At 39.4% G+C, this 15109-nt stretch overlaps 1 non-coding gene across 1 annotated transcript; it reads left to right on the top strand.

Moving 5' to 3' along the window:
- The first annotated feature begins 287 nt into the window (after positions 1-287).
- On the top strand, positions 288-359 carry TRNAC-GCA (transfer RNA cysteine (anticodon GCA)). Its single transcript has one exon. It is a non-coding gene; the product is annotated as a tRNA-Cys (tRNA).
- The last annotated feature ends 14750 nt before the right edge of the window (positions 360-15109 follow it).

Below are 15109 nucleotides of genomic sequence, written 5' to 3'. Positions count from 1 at the left end.
CATACTGTTCCTTGAAAAGTAACAGATTTTTATTTCAGTGCAACATGTTATAGTGTTACAAATTTCTACTAGATGCTGGTGGAGAATGGACACATTTTCCTCTCATTTGTAGAAATCTTCCTCTCGATTCTAAATCAAAGAGCAGAATTTACTCATTTCTGTCGATTTTGTGAGTTCTGCTAATGACCAGCAGGAGGCCGTCAAGAGAACCTAAATTAAGAAAACAAATAAATACATTCTTAAATTATATTGGGGGAAAATCAAAAGGACTCAAAACATGCCAAATTGGGGGTATAGCTCAGTGGTAGAACATTTGACTGCAGATCAAGAGGTCTCAGGTTCAAATCCTGGTGCCTCCATTAAAAATCTTGAATGGCAATATATTTTCAGAATCATGACTAACATCAAGTCCTCAATTTGAAAATTGTATTTTAAGAAAAAACATTTTTTCATCAAAATATTTATTTCCTACTCGTATGATGAAATCTACCATACTGTTCTTTGAAAAGTAACAGATTTTTATTTCAGTGCAACAGTTTATAGTGTTATAAATTTCTACTAGATGCTGGTGGAGAATGGACACATTTTCCTCTCATTTGAAGAAATCTTCCTCTCGATTCTAAATCAAAGAGCAGAATTTACTCATTTCTGTCGATTTTGTGAGTTCTGCTAATGACCAGCAGGAGGCCGTCAAGAGAACCTAAATTAAGAAAAACAAATAAATACATTCTTAAATTCTATTGGGGGGAAATCAAAAGTAATCAAAACATGCCAATTTGAGGGTATAGCTCAAATCCTGGTGCCCCCTTTAAAAATCTTGAATGGTAATATATTTTCAGAATCATGACTAACATCATGTCCTCAATTTGAAAATTGTATTTAAAGAAAAAACATTTTTTCATCAAAATATTTATTTCCTACTCGTATGATGAAATCTACCATACTGTTCCTTGAAAAGTAACAGATTTTTATTTCAGTGCAACATGTTATAGTGTTACAAATTTCTACTAGATGCTGGTGGAGAATGGACACATTTTCCTCTCATTTGAAGAAATCTTCCTCTCGATTCTAAATCAAAGAGCAGAATTTACTCATTTCTGTCGATTTTGTGAGTTCTGCTAATGACCAGCAGGAGGCCGTCAAGAGAACCTAAATTAAGAAAAACAAATAAATACATTCTTAAATTATATTGGGGGGAAATCAAAAGGACTCAAAACATGCCAAATAGGGGGTATAGCTCAGTGGTAGAACATTTGACTGCAGATCAAGAGGTCTCAGGTTCAAATCCTGGTGCCTCCTTTAAAAATCTTGAATGGCAATATATTTTCAGAATCATGACTAACATCAAGTCCTCAATTTGAAAATTGTATTTTAAGAAAAAACATTTTTTCATCAAAATATTTATTTCCTACTCGAATGATGAAATCTACCATACTGTTCTTTGAAAAGTAACAGATTTTTATTTCAGTGCAACAGTTTATAGTGTTATAAATTTCTACTAGATCCTGGTGGAGAATGGACACATTTTCCTCTCATTTGAAGAAATCTTCCTCTCGATTCTGAATCAAAGAGCAGAATTTACTCATTTCTGTCGATTTTGTGAGTTCTGCTAATGACCAGCAGGAGGCCGTCAAGAGAACCTAAATTAAGAAAAACAAATAAATACATTCTTAAATTCTATTGGGGGGAAATCAAAAGTAATAAAAACATGCCACATTGGGTGTATAGCTCAGTGGTAGAGCATTTGACTGCAGATCAAGAGGTCTCAGGTTCAAATCCTGGTGCCCCCTTTAAAAATCTTGAATGGTAATATATTTTCAGAATCATGACTAACATCATGTCCTCAATTTGAAAATTGTATTTAAAGAAAAAACATTTTTTCATCAAAATATTTATTTCCTACTCGTATGATGAAATCTACCATACTGTTCCTTGAAAAGTAACAGATTTTTATTTCAGTGCAACATGTTATAGTGTTACAAATTTCTACTAGATGCTGGTGGAGAATGGACACATTTTCCTCTCATTTGAAGAAATCTTCCTCTCGATTCTAAATCAAAGAGCAGAATTTACTCATTTCTGTCGATTTTGTGAGTTCTGCTAATGACCAGCAGGAGGCCGTCAAGAGAACCTAAATTAAGAAAAACAAATAAATACATTCTTAAATTATATTGGGGGGAAATCAAAAGTAATCAAAACATGCCAATTTGAGGGTATAGCTCAAATCCTGGTGCCCCCTTTAAAAATCTTGAATGGTAATATATTTTCAGAATCATGACTAACATCATGTCCTCAATTTGAAAATTGTATTTAAAGAAAAAACATTTTTTCATCAAAATATTTATTTCCTACTCGTATGATGAAATCTACCATACTGTTCCTTGAAAAGTAACAGATTTTTATTTCAGTGCAACATGTTATAGTGTTACAAATTTCTACTAGATGCTGGTGGAGAATGGACACATTTTCCTCTCATTTGAAGAAATCTTCCTCTCGATTCTAAATCAAAGAGCAGAATTTACTCATTTCTGTCGATTTTGTGAGTTCTGCTAATGACCAGCAGGAGGCCGTCAAGAGAACCTAAATTAAGAAAAACAAATAAATACATTCTTAAATTATATTGGGGGGAAATCAAAAGGACTCAAAACATGCCAAATAGGGGGTATAGCTCAGTGGTAGAACATTTGACTGCAGATCAAGAGGTCTCAGGTTCAAATCCTGGTGCCTCCTTTAAAAATCTTGAATGGCAATATATTTTCAGAATCATGACTAACATCAAGTCCTCAATTTGAAAATTGTATTTTAAGAAAAAACATTTTTTCATCAAAATATTTATTTCCTACTCGAATGATGAAATCTACCATACTGTTCTTTGAAAAGTAACAGATTTTTATTTCAGTGCAACAGTTTATAGTGTTATAAATTTCTACTAGATCCTGGTGGAGAATGGACACATTTTCCTCTCATTTGAAGAAATCTTCCTCTCGATTCTGAATCAAAGAGCAGAATTTACTCATTTCTGTCGATTTTGTGAGTTCTGCTAATGACCAGCAGGAGGCCGTCAAGAGAACCTAAATTAAGAAAAACAAATAAATACATTCTTAAATTCTATTGGGGGGAAATCAAAAGTAATAAAAACATGCCACATTGGGTGTATAGCTCAGTGGTAGAGCATTTGACTGCAGATCAAGAGGTCTCAGGTTCAAATCCTGGTGCCCCCTTTAAAAATCTTGAATGGTAATATATTTTCAGAATCATGACTAACATCATGTCCTCAATTTGAAAATTGTATTTAAAGAAAAAACATTTTTTCATCAAAATATTTATTTCCTACTCGTATGATGAAATCTACCATACTGTTCCTTGAAAAGTAACAGATTTTTATTTCAGTGCAACATGTTATAGTGTTACAAATTTCTACTAGATGCTGGTGGAGAATGGACACATTTTCCTCTCATTTGAAGAAATCTTCCTCTCGATTCTAAATCAAAGAGCAGAATTTACTCATTTCTGTCGATTTTGTGAGTTCTGCTAATGACCAGCAGGAGGCCGTCAAGAGAACCTAAATTAAGAAAAACAAATAAATACATTCTTAAATTATATTGGGGGGAAATCAAAAGGACTCAAAACATGCCAAATTGGGGGTATAGCTCAGTGGTAGAACATTTGACTGCAGATCAAGAGGTCTCAGGTTCAAATCCTGGTGCCTCCTTTAAAAATCTTGAATGGCAATATATTTTCAGAATCATGACTAACATCAAGTCCTCAATTTGAAAATTGTATTTTAAGAAAAAACATTTTTTCATCAAAATATTTATTTCCTACTCGTATGATGAAATCTACCATACTGTTCCTTGAAAAGTAACAGATTTTTATTTCAGTGCAACTGTTTATAGTGTTATAAATTTCTACTAGATGCTGGTGGAGAATGGACACATTCTCCTCTCATTTGAAGAAATCTTCCTCTCGATTCTAAATCAAAGAGCAGAATTTACTCATTTCTGTTGATTTTGTGAGTTCTGCTAATGACCAGCAGGAGGCCGTCAAGAGAACCTAAATTAAGAAAAACAAATAAATACATTCTTAAATTATATTGAGGGGAAATCAAAAGTAATCAAAACATGCCAATTTGGGGGTATAGCTCAGTGGTAGAGCATTTGACTGCAATTCATAGAGGTCTCAGGTTCAAATCCTGGTGCCCCCTTTAAAAATCTTGAATGGTAATATATTTTCAGAATCATGACTAACATCATGTCCTCAATTTGAAAATTGTATTTAAAGAAAAATTTTTTTTTCATAAAAATATTTATTTCCTACTCGTATGATGAAATCTACCATACTGTTCCTTGAAAAGTAACAGATTTTTATTTCAGTGCAACATGTTATAGCAGTGATGGCGAACCTATGGCACGCGTGCCACAGGTGGTACGCCGGGCCCTATCTGTTGACACGCGGCCATAGGTCCGCCATTAATGCAGAGTAGGCACCTGCCTGCCCGAAACTGCAGGCGCCTACTCTGCTTTCCCGGGTCGGGAGGCAGGGGGAGGGATCTGTGATGCAGCTTCCCTGTCCTCCCGTGCGATGCTGCCACAGCACCCTTACCCCCCACAGCACCCCTCTCACACATAGAGCACCCCTCTCATACACACACACATACAGCATCCCTCTCATACACACACACACAGCACCCCCACACACACAGCACCCCCCCCACACACACAGCACCCCCCCACACACACAGCACCCCCCCCCGCCCACACACAGCACCCCGCCACCCACACACAGCACCCCCCCCCCACACACACAGCACCCCCCCCACACACACAGCACCCCCCACCCACACACAGCACCCCCCCACCCACACACAGCACCCCCCCCACACACACAGCACCCCACACACACACACAGCACCCCCCACACACAGCACCCCCCCACACACACACACAGCACCCCCCCCACACACACACACACAGCACCCCCCCACAAAAACACAGCACCCCCCCCACACACACACAGCACCCCCCCACACACACACACAGCACCCCCCCCACACACACACACACAGCACCCCCCCCCACACACACACACACAGCACCCCCAAACACACAGCACCCCCCACACACACAGCTACCCCGCACACACACACAGCGCCCCCCCACACACACACAGCACCCCCCACACACACACACAGCACCCCCCCACACACACACAGCACCCTCCCACACACACACAGCACCCCCCCACACATGCACACACTTACACAGCACCCCCTCCCACACACACACACACAGCACCCCCCCCACACACACACACACAGCACCCCCAAACACACAGCACCCCCCACACACACAGCTACCCCGCACACACACACAGCGCCCCCCCCACACACACACAGCACCCCCCACACACACACACAGCACCCCCCCCACACACACACAGCACCCTCCCACACACACACAGCACCCCCCCACACATGCACACACTTACACAGCACCCCCCTCCACACACACACACAGCACCCCCCCACACACACGCAATTGCCGTGTTGGCACTTTAAGGAAAGAAAAGTTGGCATGTATTGCGGTTTGGGCACTCGGGCTCAAAAAGGTTCATCATCACTGTGTTATAGTGTTACAAATTTCTACTAGATGCTGGTGGAGAATGGACACATTTTCCTCTCATTTGAAGAAATCTTCCTCTCGATTCTAAATCAAAGAGCAGAATTTACTAATTTCTGTCGATTGACCAGCAGGAGGCCGTCAAGAGAACCTAAATTAAGAAAAACAAATAAATACATTCTTAAATTATATTGGGGGGGAAATCAAAAGTAATCAAAACATGCCAATTTGGGGGTATAGCTCAGTGGTAGAGCATTATGACTGCAGATCTAAGAGGTCTCAGGTTCAAATCCTGGTGCCCCCTTTAAAAATCTTGAATGGTAATATATTTTCAGAATCATGACTAACATCATGTCCTCAATTTGAAAATTGTATTTTAAGAAAAAACATTTTTTCATCAAAATATTTATTTCCTACTCGTATTATGAAATCTACCATACTGTTCCTTGAAAAGTAACAGATTTTTATTTCAGTGCAACAGGTTATAGTGTTATAAATTTCTACTAGATGCTGGTGGAGAATGGACACATTTTCCTCTCATTTGAAGAAATCTTCCTCTCGATTCTAAATCAAAGAGCAGAATTTACTCATTTCTGTCGATTTTGTGAGTTCTGCTAATGACCAGCAGGAGGCCGTCAAGAGAACCTAAATTAAGAAAAACAAATAAATACATTCTTAAATTCTATTGGGGGGAAATCAAAAGTAATAAAAACATGCCACATTGGGTGTATAGCTCAGTGGTAGAGCATTTGACTGCAGATCAAGAGGTCTCAGGTTCAAATCCTGGTGCCCCCTTTAAAAATCTTGAATGGTAATATATTTTCAGAATCATGACTAACATCATGTCCTCAATTTGAAAATTGTATTTAAAGAAAAAACATTTTTTCATCAAAATATTTATTTCCTACTCGTATGATGAAATCTACCATTCTGTTCCTTGAAAAGTAACAGATTTTTATTTCAGTGCAACATGTTATAGTGTTACAAATTTCTACTAGATGCTGGTGGAGAATGGACACATTTTCCTCTCATTTGAAGAAATCTTCCTCTCGATTCTAAATCAAAGAGCAGAATTTACTCATTTCTGTCGATTTTGTGAGTTCTGCTAATGACCAGCAGGAGGCCGTCAAGAGAACCTAAATTAAGAAAAACAAATAAATACATTCTTAAATTATATTGGGGGGAAATCAAAAGGACTCAAAACATGCCAAATTGGGGGTATAGCTCAGTGGTAGAACATTTGACTGCAGATCAAGAGGTCTCAGGTTCAAATCCTGGTGCCTCCTTTAAAAATCTTGAATGGCAATATATTTTCAGAATCATGACTAACATCAAGTCCTCAATTTGAAAATTGTATTTTAAGAAAAAACATTTTTTCATCAAAATATTTATTTCCTACTCGTATGATGAAATCTACCATACTGTTCTTTGAAAAGTAACAGATTTTTATTTCAGTGCAACAGTTTATAGTGTTATAAATTTCTACTAGATGCTGGTGGAGAATGGACACATTTTCCTCTCATTTGAAGAAATCTTCCTCTCGATTCTAAATCAAAGAGCAGAATTTACTCATTTCTGTCGATTTTGTGAGTTCTGCTAATGACCAGCAGGAGGCCGTCAAGAGAACCTAAATTAAGAAAAACAAATAAATACATTCTTAAATTATATTGGGGGGAAATCAAAAGTAATCAAAACATGCCAAATTGGGGGTATAGCTCAAATCCTGGTGCCCCCTTTAAAAATCTTGAATGGTAATATATTTTCAGAATCATGACTAACATCATGTCCTCAATTTGAAAATTGTATTTAAAGAAAAAACATTTTTTCATCAAAATATTTATTTCCTACTCGTATGATGAAATCTACCATACTGTTCCTTGAAAAGTAACAGATTTTTATTTCAGTGCAACATGTTATAGTGTTACAAATTTCTACTAGATGCTGGTGTACACATTTTCCTCTCATTTGAAGAAATCTTCCTCTCGATTCTAAATCAAAGAGCAGAATTTACTCATTTCTGTCGATTTTGTGAGTTCTGCTAATGACCAGCAGGAGGCCATCAAGAGAACCTAAATTGAGAAAAACAAATAAATACATTCTTAAATTATAATGGGGGGAAATCAAAAGTAAACAAAACATGCCAAATTGGGGGTATAGCTCAGTGGTAGAGCATTTGACTGCAGATCCACAGGTCTCAGTTTCAAATCCTGGTGCCCACTTTAAAAATCTTGAATGGTAATATATTTTCAGAATCATGACCAACATCATGTCCTCAATAGTGATGTACCGAACTGTCCGCTGGCGAACTTAGAATGTTCGCGTTTGCCGTGGCGGGTGGACACATGTGCAGTTTGATCCGCCCCCTTTTCGTCATCATTGGGCAAACTTTGACCCTGTGCCTCTCGGTCAGCAGACACATTCCAGCCAATCAGCAGCACTCCCTCCCTTCCACACCCTCCTCCCTCCTAGCATCCATTTTCGATTCATTCTGAAGCTGCATGCTTAGTTAGAGGAGGGAAAGTTTAGCTGCTGCTGATTAGATAGGGAAATTGATAGCTAGGCTAGGGTATTCAGTGTCCACTACAATCCTGAAGGACTCATCTGATCTCTGCTGTAAGGACAGCACCCCAAAAAGCCCTTTTTAGGGCTATAACATCAGGTTGCTTTTTTTTTTTCCTGTGTAATGTAATTGCAGGTGCCTGCCTGCCTGCCTGCCAGCTTCTGTGTGAGGTTCACATTGGATACTGTGCCTACTTGCCCAGTGCCACCACTTATATCTGTTTTTACAATAGGTTAAGCTTTAGATTTAAAAGAAATATTTTTTTTCACTGTAATAGAAGAGCAGTTGCCTGCCTGCCAGCTTCTGTGTCAGGTTGGATGCCTTGCCCATTTACACAGTCAGTGCCACCACTCATATCTGCTTTAACAATAGGTTAAGCTTTAGATTTAAAAGAAATAATTTTTTTTCACTGTAATAGAAGAGCAGTTGCCTGCCTGCCAGCTTCTGTGTCAGGTTGGATGCCTTGCCCATTTGCACAGTCAGTGCCACCACTCATATCTGTTTTAACAATAGGTTAAGCTTTAGATTTAAAAGAAATATTTTTTTTCACTGTAATAGAAGAGCAGTTGCCTGCCTGCCAGCTTCTTTGTCAGGTTGGATGCCTTGCCCATTTGCACAGTCAGTGCCACCACTCATATCTGTATTTACAATAGGTTAAGCTTTAGATTTAAAAGAAATATTTTTTTTCACTGTAATAGAAGAGCAGTTGCCTGCCTGCCAGCTTCTGTGTCAGGTTGGATGCCTTGCCCATTTGCACAGTCAGTGCCACCACTCATATCTGTTTTAACAATAGGTTAAGCTTTAGATTTAAAAGAAATATTTTTTTCACTGTAATAGAAGAGCAGTTGCCTGCCTGCCAGCTTCTGTGTCAGGTTGGATGCCTTGCCCATTTGCACAGTCAGTGCCACCACTCATATCTGTTTTAACAATAGGTTAAGCTTTAGATTTAAAAGAAATAATTTTTTTCACTGTAATAGAAGAGCAGTTGCCTGCCTGCCAGCTTCTGTGTCAGGTTGGATGCCTTGCCCATTTACACAGTCAGTGCCACCACTCATATCTGCTTTAACAATAGGTTAAGCTTTAGATTTAAAAGAAATATTTTTTTTCACTGTAATAGAAGAGCAGTTGCCTGCCTGCCAGCTTCTGTGTCAGGTTGGATGCCTTGCCCATTTGCACAGTCAGTGCCACCACTCATATCTGTTTTAACAATAGGTTAAGCTTTAGATTTAAAAGAAATATTTTTTTCACTGTAATAGAAGAGCAGTTGCCTGCCTGCCAGCTTCTGTGTCAGGTTGGATGCCTTGCCCATTTGCACAGTCAGTGCCACCACTCATATCTGTTTTAACAATAGGTTAAGCTTTAGATTTAAAAGAAATAATTTTTTTCACTGTAATAGAAGAGCAGTTGCCTGCCTGCCAGCTTCTGTGTCAGGTTGGATGCCTTGCCCATTTACACAGTCAGTGCCACCACTCATATCTGCTTTAACAATAGGTTAAGCTTTAGATTTAAAAGAAATAATTTTTTTTCACTGTAATAGAAGAGCAGTTGCCTGCCTGCCAGCTTCTGTGTCAGGTTGGATGCCTTGCCCATTTGCACAGTCAGTGCCACCACTCATATCTGTTTTAACAATAGGTTAAGCTTTAGATTTAAAAGAAATATTTTTTTTCACTGTAATAGAAGAGCAGTTGCCTGCCTGCCAGCTTCTTTGTCAGGTTGGATGCCTTGCCCATTTGCACAGTCAGTGCCACCACTCATATCTGTATTTACAATAGGTTAAGCTTTAGATTTAAAAGAAATAATTTTTTTCACTGTAATAGAAGAGCAGTTGCCTGCCTGCCAGCTTCTGTGTCAGGTTGGATGCCTTGCCCATTTGCACAGTCAGTGCCACCACTCATATCTGTTTTAACAATAGGTTAAGCTTTAGATTTAAAAGAAATATTTTTTTCACTGTAATAGAAGAGCAGTTGCCTGCCTGCCAGCTTCTGTGTCAGGTTGGATGCCTTGCCCATTTGCACAGTCAGTGCCACCACTCATATCTGTTTTTTTTTTTTTTCAATGTATACTTTTTATTGATTTTGTCAAATAAAAACAGGAAATAACAGAAAAAAGAAAAAAGGATAGAGATAGAGGTACATCCAAATTGTTAGATAAATGCAATTTTTGACATGAATTTTACATCTTTGAGTAGAAAGATATAAGGCACATACAATCACGGTGAGTAATACTGTCAATAATATTGGCTTTAACATTACACATTTTAAAGGTTATCATATCTTCATTGCCTATATACAATGAGTAAAACTGTCAATAATATTGGCTTTAATATTACACATTTTAAAGGTTATCATATCTTCATTGCCTATATACAAAACACTTCTGCTTGCTCATGTTACAGGTTGCGTGGATGTGAGCGATCTCGTCTAAGATTATGTACATACTAGTATATATGAACGGTTTGACATAAGATTCATAAAGTTACGCTATGGTTGTGCAGATTCGCCAGGAGGCAGAGTGTCTTAATTCTGTAAATGCTTACTAACTCCTTGGATGTTTGCTTAAGGTAGCGTTCTGTACGCTCAGTCCATGGTCCGTATGGAGGGGAGAGGGGGAAACCTGGAAGGAGTGGGGGGGTAATGCAAGAATACCATAGAGGTAGTTGGTCCAGACCTTTAGTGTATATGGACGTTTGGAATAGCTACAGCCTCTACTCATTAGGCCTATGAGATGTGCAAACGTTATGTCTGCTCACTTAGTGTAGGAACCATAGAAAGACTCCCAGTTATACCAGTTAGTGTTGAATTTGGTTGCGTTGCCTTTTGTGGCCCATACCTTTTCATGGTTGTACGTGGAGTCAACATTAGATAGCACTTCTAAAATATCTGGGCGATGGGTGCTTTTCCAGTGTGCTGCGATGCGGGTCTTCGCGGCCACCAAAATATTGAGTACCGCATCCCTTGCTGGGATGTTATACAGGTCGGGTATTAGGTGTAGAATATAGTTGCTCGGTGTGAGAGGGAGTGAGAGCTTGCATAGCATGAATATCGAATTCTGTACGGATTGCCAGAATGCTTGTAAGTAGGTGCATTCCCAAAAGATGTGTTCTAGAGAGCCTACTTCTTTGTTGCATCTCCAACACAGTGGGGATAAAGTAGTATAAATTTTGTGTAGTCTGGATGGGACCATATACCAGCGCATGAGAATTTTAAAATAGGCTTCCCATAGCGTGACACAATTGGAGGATTGTTTAGTGAATTTAATAGCCATTTCCCATTCCTCCACAGTATATTCCATTCCTAGATTGTTTTCCCATTTAAGCATATATGGCAGTTTGTTTGATGCCTTAGGGTCTGCCTGTGCTATATAACATGTTGAGAGAAATTTCCACGATGGGTGGAACTTCGTTGTGGTGAGCCACTCATATCTGTTTTAACAATAGGTTAAGCTTTAGATTTAAAAGAAATAATTTGTTTTCACTGTAATAGAAGAGCAGTTGCCTGCCTGCCAGCTTCTGTGTCAGGTTGGATGCCTTGCCCATTTGCACAGTCAGTGCCACCACTCATATCTGTTTTTACAATAGGTTAAGCTTTAGATTTAAAAGAAATAATTTGTTTTCACTGTAATAGAAGAGCAGTTGCCTGCCTGCCAGCTTCTGTGTCAGGTTTGATGCCTTGCCCATTTGCACAGTCAGTGCCACCACTCATATCTCTTTTAACAATAGGTTAAGCTTTAGATTTAAAATAAATATTTTTTTTTCACTGTAATAGAAGAGCAGTTAGTTGTCTGCAAGCGTCTGGGTGTCAGGCCTACTTCAGCGTGTGCTCTGCAGACCTGTGCCAGCGTGCTTTGACAGTTGCCAATCATATTTGGTGTCTCTTTAGCGTGCTTTTACAAAGAAAAAAGGTTTCTAGTGTAAGCTAATAGCAGCCAGTCAGTGTCCTTCAAGCGGCTCTGTCAGTCCTTCCTTCAGCGTGTGCTCTCCAGAACTGTTCCAGTGCACATTGCCAATCATATCTGGTGTCTCTATAGCGTGCTTTTAAAAACAAAATGTTTTTTTCACTGTTATAGATTGAATAGCAGTTACTTGACTTCAAGCGGGTGTGTCAGGTCTACAGTGTGTGCTCTCCAGAACTGTTCCAGTGCACATTGCCAATCATATCTGGTGTCTCTATAGCGTGCTTTTAAAAACAAATTTTTTTTTCACTGTTATAGATTGAATAGCAGTTACTTGTCTTCAAGCGGGTGTGTCAGGCCTACAGTGTGTGCTCTACAGAACTGTTCAAGTGCACATTGCCAATCATATCTGGTGTCTCTATAGCGTGCTTTTACAAAGAAAAAAGGTTTCTAGTGTAAGCTAATAGCAGCCATTCAGTGTCCTTCAAGCGGCTCTGTCAGTCCTTCCTTCAGCGTGTGCTCTCCAGAACTGTTCCAGTGCACATTGCCAATCATATCTGGTGTCTCTATAGCATGCTTTTAAAAACAAATTTTTTTTTTCACTGTTATAGATTGAATAGCAGTTACTTGTCTTCAAGCGGGTGTGTCAGGCCTACAGTGTGTGCTCTGCAGAACTGTTCAAGTGCACATTGCCAATCATATCTGGTGTCTCTATAGCGTGCTTTTACAAAGAAAAAAGGTTTCTAGTGTAAGCTAATAGCAGCCAGTCAGTGTCCTTCAAGCGGCTCTGTCAGTCCTTCCTTCAGCGTGTGCTCTCCAGAACTGTTCCAGTGCACATTGCCAATCATATCTGGTGTCTCTATAGCGTGCTTTTAAAAACAAAATTTTTTTTTCACTGTTATAGATTAAATAACAGTTACTTGTCTTCAAGCGGGTGTGTCAGGCCTACAGTGTGTGCTCTCCAGAACTGTTCCAGTGCACATTGCCAATCATATCTGGTGTCTCTATAGCGTGCTTTTAAAAACAATTTTTTTTTCACTGTTATAGATTGAATAGCAGTTACTTGTCTTCAAGCGGGTGTGTCAGGCCTACAGTGTGTGCTCTGCAGAACTGTTCCAGTGCACATTGCCAATCATATCTGGTGTCTCTATAGCGTGCTTTTAAAAACAATTTTTTTTTTCACTGTTATAGATTGAATAGCAGTTACTTGTCTTCAAGCGGGTGTGTCAGGCCTACAGTGTGTGCTCTGCAGAACTGTTCAAGTGCACATTGCCAATCATATCTGGTGTCTCTATAGCGTGCTTTTACAAAGAAAAAAGGTTTCTAGTGTAAGCTAATAGCAGCCATTCAGTGTCCTTCAAGCGGCTCTGTCAGTCCTTCCTTCAGCGTGTGCTCTCCAGAACTGTTCCAGTGCACATTGCCAATCATATCTGGTGTCTCTATAGCGTGCTTTTAAAAACAAAATGTTTTTTTCACTGTTATAGATTGAATAGCAGTTACTTGACTTCAAGCGGGTGTGTCAGGTCTACAGTGTGTGCTCTCCAGAACTGTTCCAGTGCACATTGCCAATCATATCTGGTGTCTCTATAGCGTGCTTTTAAAAACAATTTTTTTTTTCACTGTTATAGATTGAATAGCAGTTACTTGTCTTCAAGCGGGTGTGTCAGGCCTACAGTGTGTGCTCTGCAGAACTGTTCAAGTGCACATTGCCAATCATATCTGGTGTCTCTATAGCGTGCTTTTACAAAGAAAAAAGGTTTCTAGTGTAAGCTAATAGCAGCCATTCAGTGTCCTTCAAGCGGCTCTGTCAGTCCTTCCTTCAGCGTGTGCTCTCCAGAACTGTTCCAGTGCACATTGCCAATCATATCTGGTGTCTCTATAGCATGCTTTTAAAAACAAATTTTTTTTTTCACTGTTATAGATTGAATAGCAGTTACTTGTCTTCAAGCGGGTGTGTCAGGCCTACAGTGTGTGCTCTGCAGAACTGTTCAAGTGCACATTGCCAATCATATCTGGTGTCTCTATAGCGTGCTTTTACAAAGAAAAAAGGTTTCTAGTGTAAGCTAATAGCAGCCAGTCAGTGTCCTTCAAGCGGCTCTGTCAGTCCTTCCTTCAGCGTGTGCTCTCCAGAACTGTTCCAGTGCACATTGCCAATCATATCTGGTGTCTCTATAGCGTGCTTTTAAAAACAAAATTTTTTTTTCACTGTTATAGATTAAATAACAGTTACTTGTCTTCAAGCGGGTGTGTCAGGCCTACAGTGTGTGCTCTCCAGAACTGTTCCAGTGCACATTGCCAATCATATCTGGTGTCTCTATAGCGTGCTTTTAAAAACAATTTTTTTTTTTCACTGTTATAGATTGAATAGCAGTTACTTGTCTTCAAGCGGGTGTGTCAGGCCTACAGTGTGTGCTCTGCAGAACTGTTCAAGTGCACATTGCCAATCATATCTGGTGTCTCTATAGCGTTCTTTTACAAAGAAAAAAGGTTTCTAGTGTAAGCTAATAGCAGCCAGTCAGTGTCCTTCAAGCGGCTCTGTCAGTCCTTCCTTCAGAGTGTGCTCTCCAGAACTGTTCCAGTGCACATTGCCAATCATATCTGGTGTCTCTATAGCGTGCTTTTAAAAACATTTTTTTTTTCACTGTTATAGATTGAATAGCAGTTACTTGTCTTCAAGCGGGTGTGTCAGGCCTACATTGTGTGCTCTCCAGAACTGTTCCAGTGCACATTGCCAATCATATCTGGTGTCTCTATAGCGTGCTTTTAAAAACAATTTTATTTTTTCACTGTTATAGATTGAATAGCAGTTACTTGTCTTCAAGCGGGTGTGTCAGGCCTACAGTGTGTGCTCTGCAGAACTGTTCAAGTGCACATTGCCAATCATATCTGGTGTCTCTATAGCGTGCTTTTACAAAGAAAAAAGGTTTCTAGTGTAAGCTAATAGCAGCCAGTCAGTGTCCTTCAAGCGGCTCTGTCAGTCCTTCCTTCAGAGTGTGCTCTCCAGAACTGTTCCAGTGCACATTGCCAATCATATCTGGTG

Source organism: Pelobates fuscus, chromosome 1, assembly GCF_036172605.1.
Source record: "Pelobates fuscus isolate aPelFus1 chromosome 1, aPelFus1.pri, whole genome shotgun sequence".
In the NCBI taxonomy this organism is placed as follows: Eukaryota; Metazoa; Chordata; class Amphibia; order Anura; family Pelobatidae; genus Pelobates; species Pelobates fuscus.
Note: the sequence above shows the minus strand (reverse complement) of the source record. Positions and strands in the feature narration are given on the sequence as shown.